General features: G+C 37.1%; 1 protein-coding gene across 8 annotated transcripts in view; it reads right to left on the reverse strand.

The window, feature by feature from the left end:
• PEAK1 (pseudopodium enriched atypical kinase 1) overlaps nt 1-27,873 on the reverse strand; it is a 298,162-nt gene that overhangs the window by 214,384 nt on the left and 55,905 nt on the right. For 2 of the 8 annotated variants that reach the window (XM_030814849.1, XM_030814853.1), the window contains exons 3-4: nt 15,302-15,382; nt 9,509-9,578 (exon numbers count right to left, since the gene is read on the reverse strand). The exons of 4 other annotated variants lie outside the window; for them this stretch is intronic. The gene's annotated coding sequence lies outside the window, so the exon portion shown is untranslated. The remainder of the gene's footprint in view (nt 1-9,508; nt 9,579-15,301; nt 15,383-27,873) is intronic. 2 more of the 8 variants (XM_030814851.1, XM_030814850.1) reach the window with 2 other exon arrangements.

The raw sequence follows: 27,873 nt of genomic DNA on the forward strand, positions 1-27,873 counted from the left end.
TTTATGGAGGAAACAGAATGAGTAAAGACAGGAAAAAGAGAAAAAAGACAACAAAGTAACCAATCAAGATGTGGGGCTAGCCATCAAGATGCCAACAGTAAGAAGCATCATTATATCCTACCTGTGCCCATGAAGTTTGAGAAGCAGGTAGAGGAGTAAAAGAAGTCCAAATAAACTCAGCCAAGACAAGATAATACAGACATGAAAGCTCCACTGGGGGTAAAAAAAAAAAAGGTTCTAAGTATACCAAGACAAGAAGTTTATTTTGAAAGGTGCCAGGAATGGTACTTCATTTATTTGAGAGGAGAAACCATCAGTTAATATTTATTTTAAAAATCAAGAAATAATCATTGAAGATTATAATAATGTAAAGTAACTACATGATCAAACTAAGAATTTGATGATTTCTCTGAAATTAATAGGTCTGTAACATCATCCAGAGATTAATCTGAATTCATCATCCTGGCATACAAAGATCCTGAACACAAAATACCAAACAGAAGATAAGATGTAGTCTGGCAGAGATTCCACACTAACAGAATTTTTAACTTTCACTTACCTCAGAGATATGCTACAAAACCTTTACCATGGACTAATTCCCATGAATGAGATGAAATCTAAAACCATGGCATATGCAAAAAATTAACCCGGAAAAGTCATTTGTCAGTAACCCTTTATTATTATAGCACAGTTATGAACATAGTGTCACTAGAAGAAGAGCTGGGGAGACAAAATCTGGAACACATTTTATCCTTGAGGAAGACAGAGGGGGAAAAAGCTACTTTAGCATTTCATGCAATAGAGCTAAGAAGAGCAAGGACTTAAGAAAAAAATCAATTCCTTTGGCATATTAGTCTGTTCTCATTAAATTACAGCTGATTCTGTCAATAATTTGGGGGTGCTGCTAGAAAAAAATAATCTGAATTGGAAGTACCATCATACCACTTTCTGGAACCTATAATAAATTATCTTGAGGTAAAAAGAGGTCATTATTTTTCAGATGTGTAAAGCAGTAAAAATTTGAGCTTTTTTAGCTATTGGACTCAAACTGTATACCAATGAAAGGATAAATAAGCAATGATAATCAAATCAGCAGTGACAGATTAGCATGCACAATTAATACCACAGACAATGGGAGCAGCCTTCTCTAAAGACTGCAATCCTGTATGGTTCAGATTTAATTTAGGCCACAGAAGATTCTGCAAACATCTGCTTTTGCTGGATGAAACTTGCTGCATTCATCAGCATAAATAATTAGGTTCAACTCATCCCATCCCAAGCAAAATCAAGTCACTTTCCTCTTGCTGAGGGAGGAAGCTATGGCTTTACCTCCACCTTGAATTGCACAGATTATCTGATTAAATCTATAAATTGTGCTCTCAGAAACTGATGCTTAAAGAAAATCTGTGACTTTAAAAGAGCCCCAGAAAGAAATCTATAAAAGGCACACTCTCCAACTAACAGCACATTTTGTAAAAATTAAGTCTTTCTACAATAGCTTCTGTTGAGTATTGTTAACAGACTAGCTATGGAACATCATATTAACAATCTAATCTCAATTGTATATACATTCTAAAAAATATACACCACATGAAAAATCTTAAAAAAAAAAAAATATATATATATATCTAGCTATTTAGAACCAATTTAGTAAGCCTCTACAAAATGAATCCCACCATAAAATTTAAAGATATGTCTTTAAAGGATTGAAAAACTAACTTAACCTTCAGGTCAGAACTAAATCATAGTAAATTCCAGAAAACCATGTATTTCTATCTAAGCTAATGTAAGAAACCATGAAAAAATTAACACTTTATAGTAAATTGATTATTTAACATTAAATTGCTTTAAATTAAAATGTTTTTCTTTATAGTAAAAAAAAGTGTCTAAATTTCAAAAACAATGCTGAATTTTGAAATAAACAAGTTGCAGAAATACATGTAATGTTAACATGAAATTTTAAAATCTGTAAATTGGTTATTTCTGAGAAGGGGAGAGGGATGAGATAAGGAGGAATTCACAAGGGTCTCAACTGCATTGATTTTAGAATCTGTAGATTAATAAGGTAAAATGTTAAGACTTTTTTTTTTTTTTGAAACAGTCTCATTCTGTCGCCCAGGCTTGAGCATGGTACTGCAATCATGCCTCACTGCAGCCTCAACCTCCTGGGCTCAGGTGATCCTACCATCTCAGCCTCCTGGGTAGCTGGGACTACAAGCACACACCCACCTAGTTTTTTTGTAGATATGGGGTTTCGTCATGTTGCCCAGGCTGGTCTAGAGCTCCTGGGCTCAAGCAACCCACTGCCTTAGCCTCCCTAAAAGTAAGACTTCATAAAGCCATTTGGTAAGTACTTTAGATATAGGTCATTATATTAGTGTTTATATCTAATTGTATGTTCTAAATATTTTATAATTTTAAAAATGTAAAACAAAATTCACACAAAATTAAATTTATACATAATTAACTCAAAATGGATTATACACCTAAATATAAAACATAAAACTATAAACATTTTACAAGGTAACACAGAAAAACATCTAGGTGACTTGGGTTCAACGATGACTTCTTAGATTCAACACCAAAAGCACTACCAAAGAAAAACAAACTGGTAAGTTGGACATCATTAAAACTTCTGCTCTGAAAAAGACATTGTTAATGAAAACACAAGTCACATACTGAGAGAAAATATTTGCAAAAGACAGATCTGAAATCAGGATGTTATCTAAAATATACATAGAACTCAAACTCTACATTAAGAAAACAATCTGATTAAAAAGTGGGCCAGTGATCTGAGCAGACACCTCATCAAAGAAGATACACATATGAAAAATAAGCATATGTTAAGAGGCTCAATATCATATATTATTAGGGAACTGCAAATTAAAACAATGAACTACCATACCATACACTTATTAGAATGGCTAAATTCAAAACATAAAACCAAATGCAGGCAAAGACATGGGGCAACAGGATCTGTCATTCAGTGTTGCTGGGAATACAAAATGATGCAGTAACTTTGGAAGATAGTTTGGCAATTTCTCACAAAGTTGAACTTAGTCTTACTATATGATCCAGCAATTGCATTCTGATTTGAGAACCAACGTCCACACAAAAACCTTCATGCAAATGTTTATAGAAGTTTTATTTCTTAACTGTGAAAACCTGGAAGCAATCAAGATGTCCTTCAATAGGTATAGATAAAGTGTATTAAGTCCACTCATTGGGATATTACTCAGGAATAAAAATAAATGAACTATCAAACCATAGAACATACAGGAAGCTTGACCTAACACAGATAAGTGAAAGAAGCCATCTGAAGAGACTACATACTATATAATTCCAACTACATGACAGTCTGAAAATGCCAAACTTATGAAAACAGAAAAGATGAGTGGTTGCCAAGGGTTCAGCGTTGAGGAAGGAGGAATGAATGAATGGAGTACAGATGACTTTTCCAGCAGTGAAAATATTCTGCTTGAATGGAATATCTACCATTACCACTGTAATCACAGATAGATGCTATTATCAATTTGTCAAAACTCATGAAACTATATATAAAGAGTGAACCACAGTGTAAATTATAGACTCTACTTTAAAATAAGGGATCAATATTGGTTCATTAATTGAATGTACCACCATTCTGTTTCAACCATAACTGTGTATATTGTAATTCAATTCTGGCACTAACCATCCAGTGTTAGTGTAGACCCTACAAGTTAAAGGGTATGATCCCAAACAATATTGCCCCTTACTTTAGAAACCAGCTGGACTTCAGGAGTCTCCAGACCTCCTGCACTCTGGCCAACCAGCCATAAATTCAGAGGTTTCCATGACTCCCTCAAGTTCAGAAATTGGCTAGAAAGATTTACACAACTCAGGAAAGTACTATATTTACAATTATAGCTTTTTTTTTTTTTATACAGGGTCTTGCTCTGTCACCAGGCTGGACTGCAGTGGCACAATCACAGATCACTGCAACTCTTGATCTCCTGGGCTCAAACAATTCTCCCACCTCAGCCTCTTGAGTAAGTTATAACTTTACTATAAAAAATACACACAGGACAAGGTCTTAGAGGGTCCGAAGTGTAGAGTTTCTATGCCCTTTCCCCATGAGTCAGGGCACTTACCCTCCCAGTACACCTATGTTCTCACCAACCAAAAAGCTCTGCTTGGCTGGGGGTGGTGGCTCACACCTGTAATCCCAGCACTTTGGGAGGCGGGTGGATCATCTGAGGTCAGGAGTTTTGAGATCAGCCTGGCCAACATGGTGAAACCCTGTCTCTACAAAAAATAAAAAAATCAGCTGGGCATGGTGGCACATGCCTGTAATCCCAGCTCCTCGGGAGGCTAAGGCAGGAGAATCACTTGAACCCGGGAGGCAGAGGTTGCAGGGAGCTGAGATTGTGCCACTGTACTTCAGCCTGGGTGAGAGAGCAAGACTGCATCTCAAAAGAAAAAAAAAAAAAAGCTCCACTGAGCTTTGGTGTCCACAGTTTTTATTGAGGGGTTATTACATAGGCATAATTGTTCAAATCATTAGCCACATGACTGGACTCAAACCCTCCTACTCCCACCAGGTCAGACTGGCCTAAAGTCCCAACCTTCTAATCACATGGTTGTTCTTTCTGGTGACAGCTCCCATCTTGAGGCAATCTAGGGGTCCACCATAAGTTACCAAGTTCACATAACAAAGATACACCTATCACTTCAGAAATTGCAAGAGTCTTATAATTTCCATGTAAAAAAGTCTAAGACAAAGACAAGACAAATTATTTATTGTACCACAAGCATATTAATGCAAGATGTTAATAAGGGAAACTGTGTATGGGGATCGGGAGCTCTGTATTGTCTGAAGTGTTTGTAAAAATCTAAAACTGATCTAAAAATTAAGACTTTATTATTTTTTAGAACAGTTTTAGATTTTTACAATAAATAAATTTAAGAAATAATAATATTACACCTCAATGCAGCTGCACTAAGTTACATTGATTTAAAGGACTTAAGAGCTTTTAGTAATCTTTATATCTCCTTAGCCCAGCAGTATGCAAACACAAAACAACCATTTAATGAACAGTTATTGAATGACTGGCTTCATTTCTTTTATTACGGTAAAAAAAAAAAACACACACACAACATAAAATCTTAACCATTTTTAAATGTACAGTTCAGTAATGTTAAGTATATTCACATTGTTGTGAAACATATCTCCAGAACTTTTTCATCATGCAAATCTGAAACTTATACCCATTAAGAATTCCTCTTCCCTCTCCCTTTAGCCCCTGGTATTCTACTTTCTGTTTCTATGAATTTGATTACTTCAGATACCTCATATAAGTCGAATCATACAGCATGTCTTTTTTTTTTTTTTTTTTTTTGAGACAGGTTCTTGCTCTGTCCACCTAGGCTGGAATGCAGTGACACGATCACAGCTCACTGCAGCTGCAATCTCCGGGCTCAAGTGATCTTCCTGCCTCAGCCTCCTGAGTAGTTGGGGCTACAGGCAGGAGCCACCATGCTTGGCTAATTTTTTACATTTTTTTTGTAGGAAAAGGGTCTCACTATGTTGCCCAGACTAGTCTAGAAGTCCTGGGCTCAAGGAATCCTCCTGCCTTGGCCTTCCAAAGTGCTGGGATTACAGGAGTGAACCACCGCATCTGGCTTGCATATGTCTTTTTGTGACTGGATTATTTCACTTAGCATAATGTCTTCAAGTTCTTCCATGCTGTAGCATGTAACAGGATTTCTTTCCTTTCTAAAGCTAAATAATATCCCACTGTATGTATATACCTCATTTTGTTTATCCATTCATCTGATGATGGACATCTGGGTACCTTCCACCTCTTGGCTATTATAAATAGTGTTGCTATGAACATGGGTGTGTACATATGTCTTTGAGAATTTGCTTTCAATGCTTTTGAAAACTTACTCAGCAGTGGCATTGCTGGATCATATGATAGTTCTATTTTTACCTCTTTGAAAAAATGTCATACTGTTTTCCATAGCAGCTGCACCATTTTATATTCTCATCAACAACAATGCACAAAGGTTCCAATTTATCCACATCCTTGCCAATACTTGTTTTCTGTTGTTTTCTTTTTCCTTTTTCAATAACAGCTATCCTAATAGGTGTAAAGTGGTATCTCATTGTGTTTTGATTTGGATTTCCCTAATGATTAATGACGTTGAGCATCTTTTCATATGGTCATGACTATTTGTATCTTTGCAGAAATGCCTTTGATCATTTTTTAATTGAATTGTTTGGTTTTTTGTAGTTGTGAGTTATAGGAATTTTTTTATATTCTGGATATCAATCCCTTATCAGATATGTGATTTGCAAATATTTTCTCCCATTCTTCATAGGTTGTCTTTTCACTCTGTTAGTAGTGTCCTTTGATGCACAAAAGTTTTTAATTTTAGTAAAGTCCAACTTACTTTTTTTTTTTTTTTGAGATGGAGTCTCACTCTGTTGCCTAGGCTGGAGGGGAGTGGCACAATCTTGGCTTACTGCAACCTCCACCTCCTGGGTTCAATGATTCTCCTGCCTCAGCCTCCCAAGTAGCTGGGGTTACAGGCACACATCGCCATGCCCGGCTAATTTTTATATTTTTAGTACAGATGGGATTTCACCATGTTGGCCAGGCTAGTCACAAACTCCTGACCTCAACTGATCTGCCAGCCTTGGCCTCCCAAAGTGCTGGGATTACAGGTATGAGCAACCACACCAGCCTTATCTATTTTTTCTTTTGTTACCTGTGCATTTGGTGTTACAACTAAGAAATCACTACAAATTCAACGTCATGAGGATTTTCTCCTAGGACTTTTAGTTTTAGCTTTTATGTTTAGGTCTTTGATCAATGTTGGGTTAGTTTTCTGTATGTGGAATAAGGTAAGCCTCCAACTTCATTTTTTTTTTCATATGGAAATATAGTTTTCCCAACACGATTCATTGAAAAGACTGTCCTTTCCTCATTGAATGGTCTTACCACCCTTGTTGAAAATCATTTGACTATATAAGCAAGGATTTAGTTCTTGGCTGTCTGTTTTTTTTGGTTTTTTGTTTTTTTTGTTTTCTTTTTTGAGATAAGAGTTTCACTCTGTCGCCCAGGCTAAAGTGCAGTGGCGCCATTTCCACTCACTGCAAGCTCCGCCTTCCGGGTTCACGACATTCTCCTGCCTCAGCCTCCCGAGTAGTTGGGACTACAGGCACCAGTCACCACGCCCGGCTAATTTTTTGTATTTTTAGTAGAGACGGGGTTTCACTGTGTTAGCCAGGATGGTCTCTATCTCCTGATCTCGTGATCCACCTGCCCTGGCCTCCCAAAGTACTGGGATTACAGGTGTGAGCCACCGCGCCCAGCCGGCTGTCTGTTTTATTCCACTGGTCTATACATCTGTCTTTATGCCAGTATCACACTACTTTGATAACCATAGTTTTTGCAGTAAGTTTTGAAATCAGGAAGTGAGAGACCTCCAACTCTGTTCTTCTTTTCAAGATTGTTTTGGCTATTTGCAATTCCTTGAGATTCTACACAAATTTTAGGATACATTTTCTATTTTTACAAAGAAGTCATTGGGATTTTGATAGGGATCTAATTGAATCTATAAATTGCTTTGGGTAGTATTGACATCTTAACAACAGTGTCTTCCAACCCATGAACATGGGCTGTTTCCATTTACTTACGTCTTAATTTCTTTCAGTAATGTTTCGTACTTTTCAGTGTTCAGGTCTTCCACCTCCTTCGTTAATTTATTCATACATGTTTTATTCTTTTTGATAGAATTGTTTTCTTCATTTCAAATCCATTTTTGGATTAGTCATTGTTAACGATTAGAAATACAACTGATATTTGTGTGTTGATTTGTATCCAGAAACTTCGCTGAATTGTTTTAATTCGAACATGTTTTATGAAATCTTTAGGGTTTTCTACATATAAGATCATGTCATCTGCAAACAGAGATAATTTTACTTCTTCCTTTCTAGTTTGGATACATTTTTTTTCTTTTTCTAATTGCTTTGGCTAGGACTTCCAATACTATGGTGAATTTAAGTAGTGACAGCAGGCATCCTTGCCTTGTCCTTGGATCTTAGAGAAAAACCTTATAGTTTTCTACCATTGATTAAGATGTTAGTTGTGGCTTTCCATATATGGCCTACATTATGTTTAGGTAGTTTTCTTCTACTCTTAATTTGTTGAGTGTTTTTTATCGTGAAAGGGTGTTAAATCTTGTCCAAGGTTTTTTCTGCATCTATTGAGATAGATTGTGTGTTTTTTGCCCTTCATTCAACTGGATAGCTTTGTAAGGCATATCTCATTCATTCAGAAACAAAACTAATACCCCCATTTTGCATAGTTTCTCTTAATTTTTGTAACAAAACATTTAAAACAGAATTTAGTGACACAAACTCTTTGAGTTTTATGAAAGACCAGAGTTTTCGAAAGGATAAAAAGGAGATATTGAGTAGAAGGCAGCTTTTAAAGGGAGAACATTGCACAACTAGCTCAGACTGGGAATCACATTAGATAAAACCTACCAAAAAGGATCAAGGCGAACCAACACTTCATTTGATATCACTGCGGCATACATCAATATACAACCCAGAATTGGTATACTGTTTATATAACACCCATTGATCAATAGCACAGTAGGGAACTTAGAGTTAACAACAATTTGCTGTATATTTCAAAATAGCTAAAATAGTTTTTTTTGTATTCCCAACACACACAAAAAGATACATGTTTGAGGTGACAGATATCCCAATTACCCTGATTTGATCATTACACATTGTATACAGGTATTAAAGTATTACATGTACCCCCAAAATATGTACAACTATTACATATCAATAGTTAATTTAAAAAAAACAAACTAATTTAAAGCCTACACATACATATTAATTATAGCACATAGCAATGGCAAAGGTCTATCATGGTCAAAAAGAATACAGCTGAATAAATTAATATCTGGGGAAATGAAATGGAAAAGAAATCAAGTAGTATTCATTCAAAAATGCCTGCCCCTTTCCATAGAGTTAATTGAAGGCACAACGACTATGCCATAAACCAAAGTTCCAAACAAGAGTCAAAGCTATATTTTATAGAATTGCCACCTTCCTCACCAATACCAATAAATAAATTATTAAATCTACCCTTTTGGCATAATAAAGTCATTCCAATAGAATTAAGAGTGCCACAGTTTCAATGTCATCTCTTCTGAAAATAAATGTTGCTGCCTTGACTCAGAATTCAAATTGCAGCAGCAGGTCATTATTTTGTTCCATTCTGTTGACATATTTTAACTCATTTTGTAAACGCAGAATTTGTTCCTGTTCTATAATCCCAGACAGAAAAATGTTTATGAGAAGGCAATTTCATTTTGCTAGGTTGGCAGTGATAGTCCCTTGGGGGAGAGGCCAACTCAAGCAGGACTGAAGCAGCTGTTAGAAGCCAATTTTCCTACCTGCTAATTGCTTTTATGACTACGATGTATGGGCTCAGACACCCACCTGGCAAGCAGAAGATAGATGGAAACAGTCACATCTCAAGAGGTTTTTACCTTCTTCTAAAAGAATTCAACTAGGAGACAAAACAGCGAAGAAACAGAAAAATGTCAAAAATACAAAAATATTAATTGCAAAAACATTAACTGTATCTTCCTGACTACCAAAAGGAAAATGAAAAAGAATGAAAAGACATTTGTACGAATAGCTGGTAGAAAAAATATTCATTCATTGGTCACTCAATATTTACTGAAATGCCTATTATGGCAGACACTACTGTAGGTGCTAGAGATACAGCAGTAAACTAGACACAATGTCCCTTTGTCCCCATCAGAGGAGATTAATGAGAAATAACAGCTACCTCTGGTACTAAGAGGAAAACAAAACACGGCCATGTAATAAAGTGAGTTGGGAAGCACTAATTTACAGTGAGTTGTCAAGGAAGTCTCTTTGAAGAGGGGACATTTAAGCTGAGACTTAAATGACAAGAAGAATCCAGTAAACCACCAGTCTGAGGGAAGACCATTCCTTGCAGAGGGACAAGGAGTAGAAGACTTGCAAGTTGGAATAAACTTGGTATATTCATAGAAGACAAAATAAGGCCAGTGTAGCTGTAGTTTTGTGAACAACGTTAACAAAGGCAGAAGATAAGATCTCTTCAAAGTGCCACAGCCATTTCAAAGTTATCTGCTGAGAAGATAAAAATAAAACTATGACCGATGAACTATTCATGGAAATTCACTTTTGGACTAGTAATGACCACCAGGAAACCTTCAACAAAAAAAAGATAAGCATGAGTTGAGAAATGCCACAGAGGAAGAGGTTTCTGAATCAGAAAGAATCAGCATCAGAGTACTGGCTGAATCAGTGCTGTCAGGAACCCCAAAAGCAATATTGTTCTAGAAAAGATCAACATCTAGGGCTGGCACGCCTGGACAAGGGGGTATCTGAGGCTTATAATAGGAACCGTTAAAGCACAGCACTCATAAATGAACTCCAATCACAATGGAATGTTTCTGGATGTACTTGTTCTAATACTTGTTTGACCTAAACATTTGAGATAGCCCAGAGACTTTAAAAAAATTTTAATGTAAATAACAAATAAAACAACATAAAACAACACCCTCCTAAAACAGAAATTTTTAGAAATTACAGAAAATATTTCCATGTTCAAAACTCTTCCTAGGTTACAAAATAAATTGGGAGTTTTTTTAAAAGAAAAAAAATTTAGTGAGTACATAGATCATCTGTTTTCTTTCTATAGCAAGCACAAAACAGCGCTTAAGTTCAAAAGCATCTATGACATTAAACAATGCTACATTTAAAAATAAAACATACCTACTAAAAAAGAAGTAGCTCACCTTAATTGAAGGATAAACTTTATTTTTAAGCACTGAATGATTCCCAAACATACTGTGTATGTTGCATAATGCTAACAAGACATTTTGTAATAATGCTATAATGTTAAAATTCCCAGACTATGCACATGGCTATCAAATATATGCACTTTTCTACAAAAACATTTTGGTCAGACATTATTCATCTAGAGAAAAAAAGAAAGAAAAAACAATGGAGATCAAAAACTTGCTCTACATGAGGTATATGGCAATGTGTCTTCACTTAAGCCACATGCCAAAAAAAAAAAAAAAGACTGGGATCAGAGACCTGTACTGGAATTCCACCTCTCACACTAATTAGCGTACAACATCCCTGAGTCTCAATTTTCCTCATCAGTAAAATGAGTCTCATGCCACCTACTCTTAAAAGATTGATAGGAATATTAAATAAAACAGGTTAAGTTTAAAGGAATCCAGTCTTATTATTTGGTAATTACACTATAAGCAAGGGAAATGTCTTTAAAAAACAGTTTATTTTTTAAAAAGAAAAAATAATAAATAATAGGTTGTAAGAGCTAAACACAATGTAAACAATACTCAAGTTGAATATACAGGCCAAACTCCTTTATTTTACCTATGAAGAAATAAAAGCTGGCAAGCTTAAGTGACCAGCCCAGAGTTGAAAAAGCAGGCAGAAAAAGGGCTAAAATCTTGCTTAATTCCTAAATGCGGTAAACATTTTATAGAGCACTTTCATGTATAAGATCCAATTGATGTCCATGATAAAATAGTTAATCTGACTCATGAGAAAACCCAACGCACCAAAGTCAGCCAGCTTCTTAGTTATAGAACTGTGACTAAAACCTGATGATGAATACTGTCTCTCTCTCTCTCTCTCTTTTTTTTTTGTGGGGCGGGGGGGGGCTGGTAGGGGGTAGAGTGGGGGTCTAACTGTGTTGCTCAGGCTGGTCTTGAACTCCTGGGCCCAAGCAATCCTCTTGCCTTGGCCTCGCAAAGTGCTAGGATTATAGGCATGACTTACCATGTATGGCCTATGTCTCTTAAAATCGAGATTTAAAGCCTTTCTTACTTATAATTTAACTAATACAAAAAAATGTCTTAGCAAGCAATCATAATTTTATTCAGTCAATAATTTTTTTTTTTTTTTGAGGCAGAGTCTCGCTCTGTCACCCAGGCTGGGGTGCAGTGGCGTGATCTCGGCTCACTGCAACCTCCGCCTCCCGGGTTCACGCCACTCTCCTGCCTCAGCCTCCCGAGTAGCTGCGACTACAGGCACCTGTCACCATGCCTGACTAATTTTTTTGTATTTTTAGTAGAGACGGGGTTTCACCATGTCACCCAGGATGGTCTCAATCTCCTGATTTCATGATCCGCCCGTCTCGGCCTCCCGAAGTGCTGGGATTATAGGCATGAGCCGCCGCGCCCAGCCTCAATCAATAATTATTTTTTAAAGTCACACTACAAAGACATAAATGTTTCCATGTTGTATGTAAGAGACTCAATCAGCTTAACATAAAAATGTTCATAATAGGAGCAAATTAAATTGCCAAAGACACATTTTTAGGCCTATTTCCCAAAGCTCAATTGATATCGGCTTAATATAATGTAGCAAGACTTACTTTTATTCTGTTTGTTCACAGATTATTTAAACCAGATAGTTGGGTTAGTGAGTCACTGAGTATATGCTTGAGTATGATACTGAATTCATGTTTCTATCATTAATGACTCAAATATTCACGTACTTTAAAATTACTTAATCCTTCACATTGTCCTATCTTCATGTAGGATTTTCAAGCTAACCCTTCTATAAGTAGGTCAATTGTTGTTAGACTTAAGTTGAGATGATTCACTTTCACAAATAATTATGTTACAAATACTGCATTGTTTTGCAGCTGGGGGGACAGCCAGGCTGGAAAACTAATTAAAAGAAAAGGATTCAAGTGGAGAGGAGCCAACTGAACAATATGGTATCTAAAAAACAGACACATTTACAATACATGTTTCTGAGTGTCACTAAGAAAATACACATCTGCTCCATATTCCAAATTCTTCCTTTAAAAAGGATCAAGCATTATAGGAAGATTTCTAGGTTTAAGAAGAAGACATGGAACAGCAATGTAGGAAGTCAGGGCTCAGCCACCATGATAGTTTTCAGATCATTTGTGCAAACATAATAAGAGCATACCCCCAAATAGGTCTCTGTTCAAAGCCACTTCAAAAGATGTGAAAATGCATGCACAAAAGTAATCGCTGAGTTTTGCAACTACTAAATGGCAACACTGTTGTTGGGTGAGTGAGAACACAAAAGAACAATAAATCAATACACAAATTAACAGTAACCACTCACGCTAATTTCATATGAATTAGAAGAATCAATATATAATTTGGGTGGGAATCCAGCACTCTTAAAATAGTCATGGCCAGAGAGTACCATCAAATTAACTACTTAGCTCAGTTCACAAGACTTCATTTGTGCTCAGCAAGGACTATCACTGAATAGGGAAGAGCCTGAATGTAGCAGCTTTCCACTGAATTAAGATAGTATATATACCTTAAGGTATGTTGCTTGTCTGTCTTCTAAGAATTTTTTAAGCTACATTTGAAAATACATGATAATACAATTGTGAGTCTCCTTAGTGTTAAATTTATAATTAGATAGGCAAAATAGTAAGTGTATGTGTGTTAGAGATTCAAGTAAAAAAAAAAAAAAAAACAACAAGGCCCAGCTTGTGACAAAGCATCACTACAGATCCCCCTACAGCTCATCCCTACAGCTTCCTCAGCCATAGCTCTAAACAAGCCACAGAAATTAGAATGATCATGCTGAAGCATCTTATGGATTAATAAAGACAAATCAATTCTGTATAATCTATTTTGTTTTTTATTCAAATTATCTAAAATTGATAATTTGTAATTGGCTGTTAAGAAACATAATCAATTACTGGAGCACTCCATTTCTCAATCACCTTGGATACGCAGGCATTTACTGCAAACATGGCCCTCTATTTAGAGCAATTCACATGTAAAGCACTCCATTAATTACACTCTTCATTCAATACACATCTATTAAGCACTATTGTGTACTAGGCACTATTGGTATTAGAGAAATACCATGCTGAATCAAATTAGCCCCTGCCTTCAGAGGCAGAAGGCTTTGCTTACAGACATGCAAACATTACATAATGAGACAAGTGCCATAACAAGATGTATACAAACCACTATGGAAATACACAAAGGGAAGGACTTAATTCTTTCTGGGGAGGTGAAGAAAAAAGGCTTGTCAGACTACCTAATATTTAAGTGAGCGTTAAAGGGTCAGTATGAGTTTGTTTGGTAGATATACTAGAGGTTGTTCATGAGAGAGGATGTGACAGACCCACAGCCTGTGCAAAGCTGGGAGGGCAGAAAAGAGTACTTGCTTGGAAAGACAACAGAGCTCGGTAATAGGTAAGAACGAAAAAGTAAATATGATCAGAATGAGGCAGGAAAATATGGTCTGGAGGCAGGGAACATAAAGCCAATTCACACTTCAGCTATAACAGGAAATATCCTCTCCATACGGTATATGCCGTAAATGACTTTATAACTTTACTTCATCCTCTTCATTTACATAGGGCGTACCCCAAGTAAAGGGTATTTAAACTCATGAAAAACTCCGTAACAGGGCCTTTGAGCTCTATGCTCAGGTCCACTCCCACACTGTGGCATGTACGTTCATTTTCAATAAATTCCTTCATTCCTTCCTTGCTTTGTTTGTGCATTTTGTCCAATTCTTTGTTCAAAGTGCCAAGAACCTGGACACCCTCCACCATTAACAAGAATAGGGCACAAAGGTTCTTCAACAGGCCATGTTAAGACTTTATCTTGATGAAAATGTGGAGCACTGAAAAGTTTTGAACACGGGTGTGGTAACAGTTTGAGTTTAGACAATTATTTCTGGGCATACAAGAAAAGGACAGACCAGAAAGAATAAAGTCTAAAGGTAATGAAGTCTGGTAGACCTATTATAAGATTATTAAAATCAGCCAGGTGTGGTGGCTCATGCCTATAATACCAGCAGTTTGGGAGGCCAAGGCGGGAGTATAGCTTAAGCCCAGGAGTTCAAGACCAGCCTGGGTGACATAAGGACCCCATCTCTGCAAAAATTTAAAAATTGGCCAGGCACGGTGATACATGCGTGTGGTTCCAGCTACTCAGGAGATTGAGGTGTAAGGATTGCTTTAACCTGCAGTGAATTATGATCACCACTGCACTACAGCCTCCAGCCTGGGTGACAGAGCAAACCCTGTCCCAAAAAATTATTAAAATCACTACTATCCTTAGATCAAGGCAACAGGATTTGGTCCTCCTAGCCATACCTCTCCCGCAAGAAGTGAGCAGTGCAGAGGGCCAAATCGAAGTGCCTTACTGGATCTATCTCCAGAAATCACTTTCTACCTACCTGAAACCCCAGAACTCTGCTCAAATGGCCCTGAGTCCACTTCCAAGACAGGTCCTCATTCAGATATATGCACCACTAAGCCTGAAGGGGAGATGAGGGACAACTGTTGAGAGGAAATGGGGGCTATGGAGAGAGCCTGGACATTTTGCCAAAATTTAAAAATATATACATTTTAAATTTAAAATATATATACTTTAGAAATATGTCATATTTTTAATATATATAAAACAATAAGTTGAGAATTACCAACTTCATACTATACTCATTAATAACTGAATATTTGTGCCTAGAAACCTAAGGTTGTTTATGATATAGAGTATTAACCTGAAATTTTTAAAAATTTAATGTTTCAAGAAGATTTGAAATAATTATTTAACAGACAAAAAATATTCTCCCTGTAAGACGACATACAAAAGTCAGGATCAACTTCTCAGAAAGTCAAAGCAATTTGAAGATAGATGTGCCAAACAGGTGTTCATAACAGCTTTGTTTAAAAAAAAAAAAAAAAGAGATTTAGTGAAGGATCAATGTGTGGACTAAAGGCACATATTTGTTATACACAAATGAGCTAATGTATTGTACTGCTCTTCTCATTAGCTGCAGAGATGCATTACCCTCACATTAAATACTCAGTGAGTAAAAACACTCTGGCAAGCATCTGTTGGCTAATAACAAAGAAAACCATGGACCCTCTGAGGCCAATTTCCATCCAGCTGCAAGCATGGAAGCAGCAAACACATGCACTGCTTTTCAGTATCAACCCCAAATAACCGTGAAAAAGAAACTCCTTGGCTAATCTGTGGCAAAGGCATTCCAAGTATCGATCGTGTATGCTAAACAAGACACTTGGAAAAAGTTAACTCCCTAAATCCAGGCTGGCATTTAACTTGCTTGTTACCAACAGACTGTGGTAGAAGTGACACTGAGTGACTTCTAAGGTTATGTCGAGAAAAGCCATGCAGGTTCTGGGACTAAGTTTGGGATGGCTGCTACACAGCAATGTTGCCAGACACAATTTGGTATGTGAAACTGGGACACTGACATAACAAAAACCTAAAAGATACAACACTGGTTTCAAGACTAGGTGGTGGACCGAAGCTGGACCCAGGCTTAAAGAGCCTGGTAGAAACTACTGAAAACGAATTAAAGGAGAGTTAAATGTTTTCAGAAAGACCTTGTTATGAAGTGGCAGAAAACTTGGCAAAACTGTTACCTGCGATAAGGTAAAAAACAGAAAATGTTGGTAATGAACTACTACTTCTACCTAAGGTAATGTCAAAGCAGCATGTCCAAACTGTCAACTGGTTTCTTTTATATGTATAATATAAGGTAAAAAAAAGGAGATGACCTAAAGAAGAAAGTACTTTTCCAGCAGAATTTAGGGGAAATACAAAGAAGTCAGCAATTGCTGGGTCCAAAAATAAAACTATTTCTCATCCACAATGTCTCCCAGCAGAGAATGCTCAAAGTAAGAAAAGGTCTGAGGACAAAGATCAAACATAGGATGCAGAATAGAAAAATCTCATCTCAAGGTAGAGACGAAAGCCAAAGGTGTTACTGTGAAATCCTTTGTTACATTTCTCTCCTGATTTCTTCTTCATGATCTTCTTCCCAGTTCCTTTTTCTGCACTTGTCCACTAAATCTAGATGTCCCTGAGGATTTTGTCCTCAATCCTGGGCAATTCCTTCTTCAATCACTCTCTAAAATCTCTTAACCTCAAAAACTCTCTCTCCCTTTCAAGCCGCCACCTCCCTCTAAGAACAGCAGACAGATCTGTACATCTCCACTCAACTATCTCAGAGAAACAACAAACTAAATATTACAAAATCCTATCTTCCACTCCAAAAGTTCCTTCTATACCTGAAAACACACTGGAAAGGAATGACTGGAAATAAATAGTACCACACCCATTAAATTGCCCAACTTGAGAGTCATCTCTGATTTCTACACTTCCTTCGCCTCACCCAACACCAATATTTAATTAGTCACCAATTTCTATGAATTCCACCTGCTAAACCTTTCTGGCATCTCCCCCTCTTCAAGTTATCTCCTATCTGGACTACATATAGCCTTCTAAGTGGTCTCTCCATTCCAAAATATCTTTCATACTACTGTCGAAACCATCTTCTTAAAATAAAATATTAGCCATGTTAATCTCCTGGTGAGAATCCTTCAAGAGCTCCCAATCAAAACCCTTTGATACAGCTTACAGGTAGGTACTTTGTGATCTGGCTTTTCCCTGCAAACTGTCCCCACATATCATTTATTCCAACCATGCCAAAAAACAGGACTTATACTCAAGATGGTTATGAATACATAGTTTTCTCTCTGCCTAGAAAGTGTTGTCTCTTGTTATGAATACTAAGTACGTTTTTGCTCATTAATTTAACAGTTTTAGAACACTTAGCAGGGCCGGGCACGGTGGTTCACGTCTGTAATCCCAGCAGTTTGGGAGGCCGATGGGGGAGGATCACGATATCAGGAAATCAAGGCCATCCTGGCTAACACGGTGAAACCCTGTCTCTACTAAAAATACAAAAAATTAGCTGGGCGTGGTGGCGGGCATCTGCAGTCCCAGCTACTCGGGAGGCTGAGGCAGGAGAATGGCGTGAACCCGGGAGGCAGAGCTTGCAGTGAGCCAAAATAGCGCCACTGCACTCTAGCCTGGGCAACAGAGCGAGACTCCATCTCAAAACAAAACAAAACAAAACAAACAAACAAAAAAAAAACCACTTAACTCTGTGACAAATCTGGCAGGCACATGAAAATAAATGAGAAACACTACCTGCCTCTTCTCTGGAAGCACACTGCCTAGAAAGAAAGAAAATAAGTACAACACAGGGATTTATAATGGAAAGTAGCATGGTGTAGTGGACTGATTTCTTGCAGGAGGTGGAGCGATATGATTGATAGACAGTAAGCAAAACAATGGAATAAATACGATATGATCTCCTGGATCAGCAAGTTTCCTTGATATAAGTAATTTAAAACATTTTAATACTATTATACGTACTTATTATAAGTAAAATACAAATTTACATGAAAGATGCAATAAAAGACTTAAAAATTCATGGGCCTGTTGTTTCCTGACTTTTTAATGATGGCCATTCTAACTGGTGTGAGATGGTATCTCACTGTGGTTTTGATTTGCATTTCTCTGATGGCCAGTGATGATGAGCATTTTTTCATGTGTTTTTTGGCTGCATAAATGTCTTCTTTTGAGAAGTGTCTGTTCATGTCCTTCGCCCACTTTTTGAAAACACAGGTGCTGGAGAGGATGTGGAGAAATAGGAACACTTTTACACTGTTGGTAGGACTGTAAACTAGTTCAACCATTGTGGAAGTCAGTGTGGCGATTCCTCAGGGATCTCAAACTAGAAATACCATTTGACCCAGCCATCCCATTACTGGGTATATACCCAAAGGACTATAAATCATGCTGCTATAAAGACACATGCACACGTATGTTTATTGCGGCACTATTCACAATAGCAAAGACTTGGAATCAACCCAAATGTTCAACAATGATAGACTGGATTAAGAAAATGTGGCATATATACACCACGGAATACTATGCAGCCATAAAAAATGATGAGTTTATGTCCTTTGTAGGGACATGGATGAAACTGGAAAACATCATTCTCAGTAAACTATCGTAAGGACAAAACACCAAACACCGCATGTTCTCACTCATAGGTGGGAATTGAACAATGAGAACTCATGGACACAGGAAGGGGAACATCACACTCCGGGGACTGTTGTGGTGTGGGGGGAGGGGGGAGGGACAGCATTAGGAGATATACCTAATGCTAAATGACGAGTTAATGGGTGCAGCAAAACAACATGGCACATGGATACATATGTAACAAACCTGCACATTGTGCACATGTACCCTAAAACCTAAAGTATAATAATAATAATAATAAATTATTTTACCCATAAAAAAAAAAATTCATGGGCCATTTTTGGCAAGAATGACTGTCCAGATTAGAATTTAAAGTAAACACTAAGCAGAAGAGGAGCCACTTTAAGTCAAAGAGACACTTTTATAATTGAGCAAGTCACACCACATTTTGGCCCCGCCTACTCAAAAAGCCAACCCTAGTTCAGTTCAAGTTCAAGTTCAGTGAAGCAATACCGAAAAATCAACAAGATTCTGTAGGACCCTTTGCTGCAGCCAGGTCATACCTCTATACAGCCTCTATACAGAACTATAGACCTGGCATGGAAGAAGGCTTACTCATGACCAAGGAGTCTTGAACTCATCCATTTTGGGGGGTCCAGATTAAAATTGCCTGTAATTATGTAAATCAGGTCTAAGAAGGCTGAGAAAAAGTTTACCCTGATTCCAATTCCTGTAGAATCGGAATTATAATAGAAAAACTGCTGATTCCCTCCCAGAATATCAGCCCTGGAAAAGTTACAGTCCTGGAAAAATGGAAAGAACTCAGAAAAACCCCTGGGTTGACTAGGACCCCTATGTGTGGAATGGTCGCTTAGGCCTGAGACAAGAGGCAGTCCAGCAAAGCTGTGGGATAACAAACGAGAAAAAGAACTACTAAAGTTCGATTTTACTTCTCTTGTATCCCAGCGCCCATGTGTGCACGACCTGACCCCAAATGTGCATTACTCAGTGATAAAAATTCAGAACAGTGGTTCCCTCCGGTGAGGGATAAGAATGTCAAGGAAGAAGTCTGAAGGAACTTAAGGGGTAATAAAATGTTTTGAATTTTTATAGGAGAGTAGCTACATGAGTATATGCATTCATCAAATCTCACTGAACTGTATATTTAAGAGCTGAGTATTTTTTTGTAAAATTGAAATTTATACCTCAACTTTTAAAAGTTTTTCTTTAAAGATTACAATAGATACTACTTTAGATCATCAACTGGCAAAATTTAAAAGTCTGAAAAAAACAAGTATTGGGCTGTAAAACAACAGGATTTCTTATATATCGATGGTAGGAGAATAAAATTGCATAAGCCCTTTGGAAATACACTTCATATTATATCTTTAACATTCATTACCCTATGACCCAGCAATTACATTCATAGGTGTATACTCAATAGAATCTCTTGCATATGCATAAGAGATTGACAAGAGTCATGAATAGTAATGTTTCTTGCAGCAATATTAAAAATTGCAAACACCTGAAAATAAGATTCTTATTCTTAATCCCAGGAATAAATTGAGCATGATCACTTTCAAATACTTAAGTTGTCTTTATGTTTCAACAATAACCCAGTTTTTATACATATTACAGTTTATTCAAGGTGTGCATATATAGAAATCCAAAATTAAGGCACAGAATTAAGGCATTATAATGATTTTGTATTTTTAAAAGATGGAATTTATTTATTCAACATGACTTTTACAGGAGTAAAGATAGAATTCATCTAAATGCTGGTTACATAAATTATACTATAACCACACACAAAATATCCTGTGGCTATAAACACGAATGAAGTAGATCTACATATATGCAAAAATCTCCAAGATACAGAAGTAAGTTTAAGAAGCAAAAAGTAGGCTAGGTCCAGTGGCTCATGCCTATAATCCCAGTACTTTGGGAGGCTGAGGTGGAAGGATTACCTGAGCCCAGGAGTTCAAGACCAGCCTTGACAATGTAAGAAGACCCAGTCTCCAAAAAAGAAAAAATGTACATTAGCAGCGCATGCTGGCACATGCCTGTGGTCCCAGTTACTTGGGATGTGAAGTGGGAGGATCATGTGAGAACAGGAGTACGAAGCTGCAGTGAGCTGTGATCATGTCATTGCTCTCCAGCCTGAGCAACAGAGTAAGACACTGTTTTTGTTTTGTTTTCTTTTTTTAAATGAGACAGTCTTACTCTGTTACCCAGTCTGGAATGCAGTGGTGCAATCTTGGCTCACAGCAACCTCCGCCTCCAGGGTGCAAGCGACTCTCATGCTTCAGCCTCCCAAGTAGCTGAGACTACAGGCATGTGCCATTACAACTGGCTAATTTTTGTATTTTTAATAGAGATGGGGTTTCACCATGTTGGCCAAGGCTGGTCTCAAAAGCCTGACATCAAGTGATCCGCCCACCTCAGCCTCCCAAAGTGCTGGAATTACAGGCATGAGCCAAGACCCTGTCTTAAAAAAAGTAAGAAGCAAAAAGTAGAACAGTAAATTCTCACAGATCAAAATAAACTCCATATATATTGATGCATATGTATGTTTGCAAAAATAATTTGAAAGTAAATAAACTGCTAATGTTAGTTTCTTCTGAAAATAGAGACAGAGGATCTAAGGTGAAAGATTTACTTTTGTACATTTGCACTATCTATGAATCATTTTATACTATCTAAATTTCTAACCACATACCTTTTCTATTTTTTAAATTACAGAGAAGAGACAGAGGCCCTCGAAAACCTTTTCTATTTCTAGTAAGCAAACTCTTCCACGACCCACAGTAGTTATTCCAAACCTTTACCACTCCTCTCAAATCCCGTATCTCAGTCCTGTCGCCTTTTCCCACAACATGGCCAGGCCAAGGACCTTGTCCTCTGCTTCAGAGGAAAAGAAAACTCGCTATATTTCCTAATTCACATCCACAAATTTGTCACTAGCTGCATCCATGAGCACTTCCTTCCCTCAGAAGAAAGAAGCCATTCCCGGCAAATCTTATGTTCTATCATGTGTTCTACATGCAATCTGCCATTTCTGCAAGGAGCCTGTTTTATTATTCTCCTCTCTCTCTCTACTTCCACAATTTTGCCCTTACCTGTTTCCTTTTTCCCCTACCTCTATATATATGCATGTTCAAGCCTCTCCTATATTAAAAAGTACCCTATGTTCCCCTCTATCTAGCACCCTAAACTCATTCCTTCTGTTCACAGTTAAACTTCTCACAAGAGTAGTCTATACTCTTTGACAGTCTCTTCTTCATCTCCCATACACCGCTCAACACACTAGAATCTGTCCTCTGTCTCCAATGCTACTAAAAACAAAAAACCAATCTTACTAAGGTCACTAAAAGACAAAACCAAAAGTCATGCTGTAAACTTTATTTTATTTGATCTTTCTCTGTAGCATCTGACACTAATGACCACTGCCACCCTTTTCGAAACACTCTAATCTCTTTGCTTCTGTGATATTTCTCTCTCCCGGCTCTCCACTGAGCACTGGGGGATTAAAAAATGAAAATGACAAAGTCCCTGACTTCAAGAAGCATAGTTTCTAGAATGAGAGAAACATATACAAACAATCACAACATAGTGAAACAGTACAAAGTGCAGTGATAGCTCAGCAATCGACTTTATATGGGGAAGCGAGAGAGCACTTTAGGAGGAGGAAATTAGCATGTACAAAGTAACATATAAATCAGTATGGTTTGTACAGAAATTTTAATGGATAATGATTGAACACACAAGCTTTGAAATCAAACAATCTGACTGTATCTATTCTATCTGAGGATAAAATAACAGTCTTTACCTCATAGGACTACTGTGAAGATTACATGAAATGCTAAATATAAACCACTTAGCATAGGGCCTGGCATATACACAAAGATCTCAATAAGCGTTATCTCATATACTTTCTGACAAAAACATTCAACAAACTATGACTAAAAGAGAACTTCCTAAACCTGATAAAGGGCAGTTATGAAACACCCGTAGTTAACATCTTACTTGATCTTGAAAGACTGAATGCTTTCGCCCTAAGATCAGAAACGAGACAAGGGCTGGGCACAGTGGCTCACGTGTATAATCCCAGCACTTTGGGAGGCTAAGGCAGGAGGATCACTTGAGCCCAGGAGTTTGTGACCAGCCTGAGCAACATGGCGAAACCCCATCTCTTCAAAAAAATATAAAAATAAGCTGGGTATGGTGGCACCTGCCTGTAGTCCCAGCTACTTGAGGGGCAGAGGCAGGAGGATCACCTGAGCCCAGGAAGTCGAGGCTGCAGTGAGCCATGTTCATACCACTACACTCCAGCCTGGGCAACAGAGTAAGACCTTGTCTCAAAAAAAAAAAAAAAAAAAAAACAAAAACGGATTCAGCCAGAGCAGTTAGAGACATGAAAGGGATCTAGATCAGAAAAGAGGTAAAACTATCACTATGAGAGGATGACATGATCTTACATATTAAAAAGCCCTAAGTAATCTATAAACAACTATTACAATTAACAAATAAGTTCAGCAAGGTTGTGTGATGCAAAAATCAATTATATTTCTATATAGTAGCAATGAATAATCCAAAAATGAAATTAGAAAAAAAATTTCACTTAGAATACTATTAACAAAATAAAGTACTTAGGAATAAATTTAACAAAAGAATTATAATACATACACTGAAAATGATAAAACATTGAAAGAAATTAAAGAAGACCTAAATAAATGGAAAAACATCCAGTGTTTACAGATTGGATTACTGACTGTAAAGTCCCCAAACTGAATTAAAGATTCCTGCCTCAGATTCAACACAATCAAAATCTAGCTGGATTTTTTTGTAAAAATTGACAAGCGAATCCAAAAATTCATATGGTAATATAAGCAATCCAGAAGAGCCAAAACAATCTTGAATAAAGTTGGAAGAACTTACACTTCCCAATTTCAAAACTTTATTACAAAACTATAGCAATCAGGACAATGCAGTACTGACATAAGGATAGACAAATCAATGGAACAGAATTGAAAGTCCAGAAATAAACCCCTACATTTATAGGCAATTGGTTTTCTTTAAGGGTGCCAAGATAATCCGATAGTCGGAGACAACTGTATATCCACACACAAATGAATGAAGTTGAACCCCTACATTACACCATTTATAAAAATTAAGTGAGAATGGGTCACAGACATAAAAATAAGAGGTGAAACAATAAAACTCCTAGAAGAAAACATGAGTATTCCCCAGGACCTTGAATTAGACAATTGTTTCTTAGATACAACACCAAAAGCAACCAAAAAAATAAATAAATAAGTAAATAAAGACTTTCGTGCTTCAAAGGACAATATCAAGAAGTGAAAAGACCCACAGAATAAGAGAAAATATTTGTAAATCATTTCTCATAAGAGATTTCTATCCAGCCAACATATATATACACATATAAGTTGACCCTTGAACAACATAGGTTTGAACTGTGTAGGTCCACTTACATGCATTTTTTTTCAACCAAACATGGATAAAAAAGACAGCATTCATGGGATGTGACACCCACCTATACAGAGGACTGACTCTTCTTATAGGTAGGTTAGTAGGACCAAATACAGGACTTGACTATGTGTGAATTTTGGTATACACAAGGGTCCTGAAACCAATTCCCTGAATAAACCAAGGCATAACTGTATTTCTATTTAATGTAAATATACGTTTATATTATATGTAATATAAATAAACATATATATATACAAATAACCTAATTTTAAAGTGGCAAAGGATGAAAATAAAAATGTCTTTAAAGCCCCTACCTCTCACCCTATACAAAAATCAACTCACAAAGGGATCAAAGACCTGAAACAATAAAACCACTAGAAGAAGACATAGGGGAAAATGCTCCAGGACACTGGTCTGGGAAAAGATTTTATGATAAGACCTGAAAAGTGCAGGCAACTAAAGCAAAAGAAACAAATGGGATTACATCAAATTAACTTCTGTACAGCCAATGACACAATCAACAGACTGAAAAAGCCTGTAGAATGGGAGAAAATATTTGCAAACTACTCATTCCATAGGAGATTAATATCCATAATATACAAGGACAAACATATCAAAAGCAAAAAAAAAAAAAAACTGATTTAAAAATTGGCAAATGATATAAATAGACATTTTTCAAAAGAAGACATATACCAGCCTGGGCAACATAATGAGACTCCCATCTCTGCAAAAAATTTAAAAAAATTTGCCATCGTGGTTCATACCTGTAGTCCTGTCTACTTGGGAGGCTGAGGCAGGAGGATTGCCTGAGCCCAGGAGTTTGAGGCTGCAGTGAATTATAATCATGCCACTGCACTCCAGCGTAGGTACAGAGCCAGACCCTGTCTCAAAAAACCAAAAACAATCAAAAAAAGAATGACAAAAATGCTCAACATTGCTAATCAAGGAGATGCAAATGAAAACCACATTGAGGTATCATCTCACCCCAATTAGGATGGCAGCTGTTATCAAAAGACAAAAAATAACAAATACTGGTGAGCATGCAGAGAAAAAGGAACTCTTAAATACTGCTGATGGTAATGTAAACTAGTACAACCACTATGGAGAACAGTAAGGAGGTTCCTCAAAAAACTACAAATAGAATATCATATGATCCAGCAATTCCACTACAGGGAATTTATCCAAAGACAAGACTATCATTATATCAAAGAGACATTTGCACCTCCATGTTTACTGTAACACTACTGACAATAGCCAAGATATGAAATCAACCTAGATGTCCAACAAAAGATGAATGGATGAAGAAAATGTGGAATATATATATATACCAGAGAATGCTATTTAGTCATGAAAAAAAAAAAGAAATCCTGTCATTTGCAGCAACATGGATGAGACTGGGACGTTATGCTAAGTAAAATAAGCCAGAAACAAAAAGTTAAATAAACACTGCATGTTCTCACTCATTGGCAGTAGGGAGGGAGGGACAGGGAAAGATTTGTTAAAGGACAAAAAATTACCAATAGATACGAAGAATAAGTTCTAGTGTTCTACACCACGGTAAGATGACTATAGTTAACAGTAATATGTAGTTTCAAATAGCTAGGAAGAAAATCTAAAGTTAACAGTAACACGTAGTTTCAAATAACTAGGAAGAGGATATTGAACATTCCCAACACAAAGAAATGATAAATGTCTGAGATGATGGATATGTTAATAACCCTATCTGATCACTAACATATATGTACTAAAACATCACTACATACCTATGAATATGTACAATTATTATTTGTCAATTAAAAACTAAAAAAAAGAAAAAGAAAATGTTCAAATGGCCAATAAGCATATTAAAAAAGTTCACAATAAGTCACTAGGGAAATACAAATCAAAACCACCATATATCACTTCACATCCACTGAGTGGCTATATTAAACAAAACAAAACAAACCCAGACAATGTTAAGTATTGGCAAGGATATGGAGAAATTAAAACCCTCATTCATTGCTAGTAGGAATGTAAAAAGGTACAGTCTTTTTAGAAAATAGTTTGGCAGTTCCACAAAATGTTAAACACGGAGTTATTAAATGACCTAGCCATTCTACTGTTAGGTATATATCCAAGAGACATGAAACCCTATGTCCACACAAAAACTTATACACAAATAAGTGTTCATAGCAGAATTTTCATAATAGCCAAAAAAGTGGAACCAACCCAAATGTCTAACAACTGATAAATGGATAAATGAAATATGGCATATAGATATTGTGGATAAAAAAATGAAAAAAAAAGTGTGACTTTTTATTTTATTTAATTATTTATTTTTTTAGACGGAGTCTCACCCTATCACCCAGGCTGCAGTACAATGGTGCGATCTTGGCTCACTGCAACCTCTGCCTCCTGGGTTCAAGCAATTCTCCTGCCTCAGGCTCCTAAGTAGCTGGGATTACAGATGCTCACCACCATACCCAGCTAAATTTAATAGTTTTAGTGAAGACAGGGTTTCACCATGTTGGCCAGGCTGGTCTCAAACTCCTGACCTCAGGTGATCCACCTGCCTCAGCCTCCCAAAGTGCTGGGATTACAGGCATGAACCACCATGCCAGACCACTTTTTTTAGCTTGATCATAAACAATTACAGTCTTTACCTGGCAGGCTTCACAGGAGAAAACTGCCCTCCCCACACCAGATTTGGTGCATACCTGGTGCACTGACATCTCTAAAGCAAGCTGCAGTCAAGACTCAGGTATTCCTAAATGGCCATGCTCTTTACCGTATCTACATTAGTAGCCCAGGTACCTTCATTCAGAAGTCTCTGTGGCCTTTAACTGAGGCCTTTCCTTAGGCAACTCTGGAGAGGCCTCTTCAACAGAGGGAAAACACTAAAAACACTTTCCTCCACTCTGACCCAGTACCTTCCTCCACTCCTAGCCTTTGCACCTTTTCCTCCAACCCACCCCAGATCTATAAAACAGCAGGAACCTTTTGCTGGGAGCTCCCTCAGCATTGAGAAAACCCCCACCTCTGTGTTGATCCACTTGACAGGAAGGAGCCTGCACTTTCTCAGGTTTAACTTCTTGCTTATCCTAATTCAGTAAGTGATTAAAGTAACTCAGCTGTATGTCCCCAGCTAAGCTCCTGACCCTATGGAATATTATTCAGTCATAAAAAGGAATAAAGGTTCATCCATGCTTCAACATGGATGAAGCTTAAAAACCTTATGCTAAATGAAAGAAATTAGTCACAGAAGACAACATATTGTGCAACTCCATTTACATAAAATGTCCACAATAGGCAGAAAATAAATTAATAGCTGAGGGGAGGGAGGAATGAGTACAGACTGCTAATGAGTACTTTTAAGAGTGATGAAAGGCCAGGCAGATAGCTCACACCTGTAATCCCAGCACTTTGGGAGGCCGAGGTGGGACGATCACTTGAGGTTAGGAGGTCAAGACCAGCCTG

The sequence above is a fragment of the Nomascus leucogenys genome, chromosome 6 (genome assembly GCF_006542625.1).
Source record: "Nomascus leucogenys isolate Asia chromosome 6, Asia_NLE_v1, whole genome shotgun sequence".
Lineage (NCBI taxonomy): Eukaryota > Metazoa > Chordata > Mammalia > Primates > Hylobatidae > Nomascus > Nomascus leucogenys.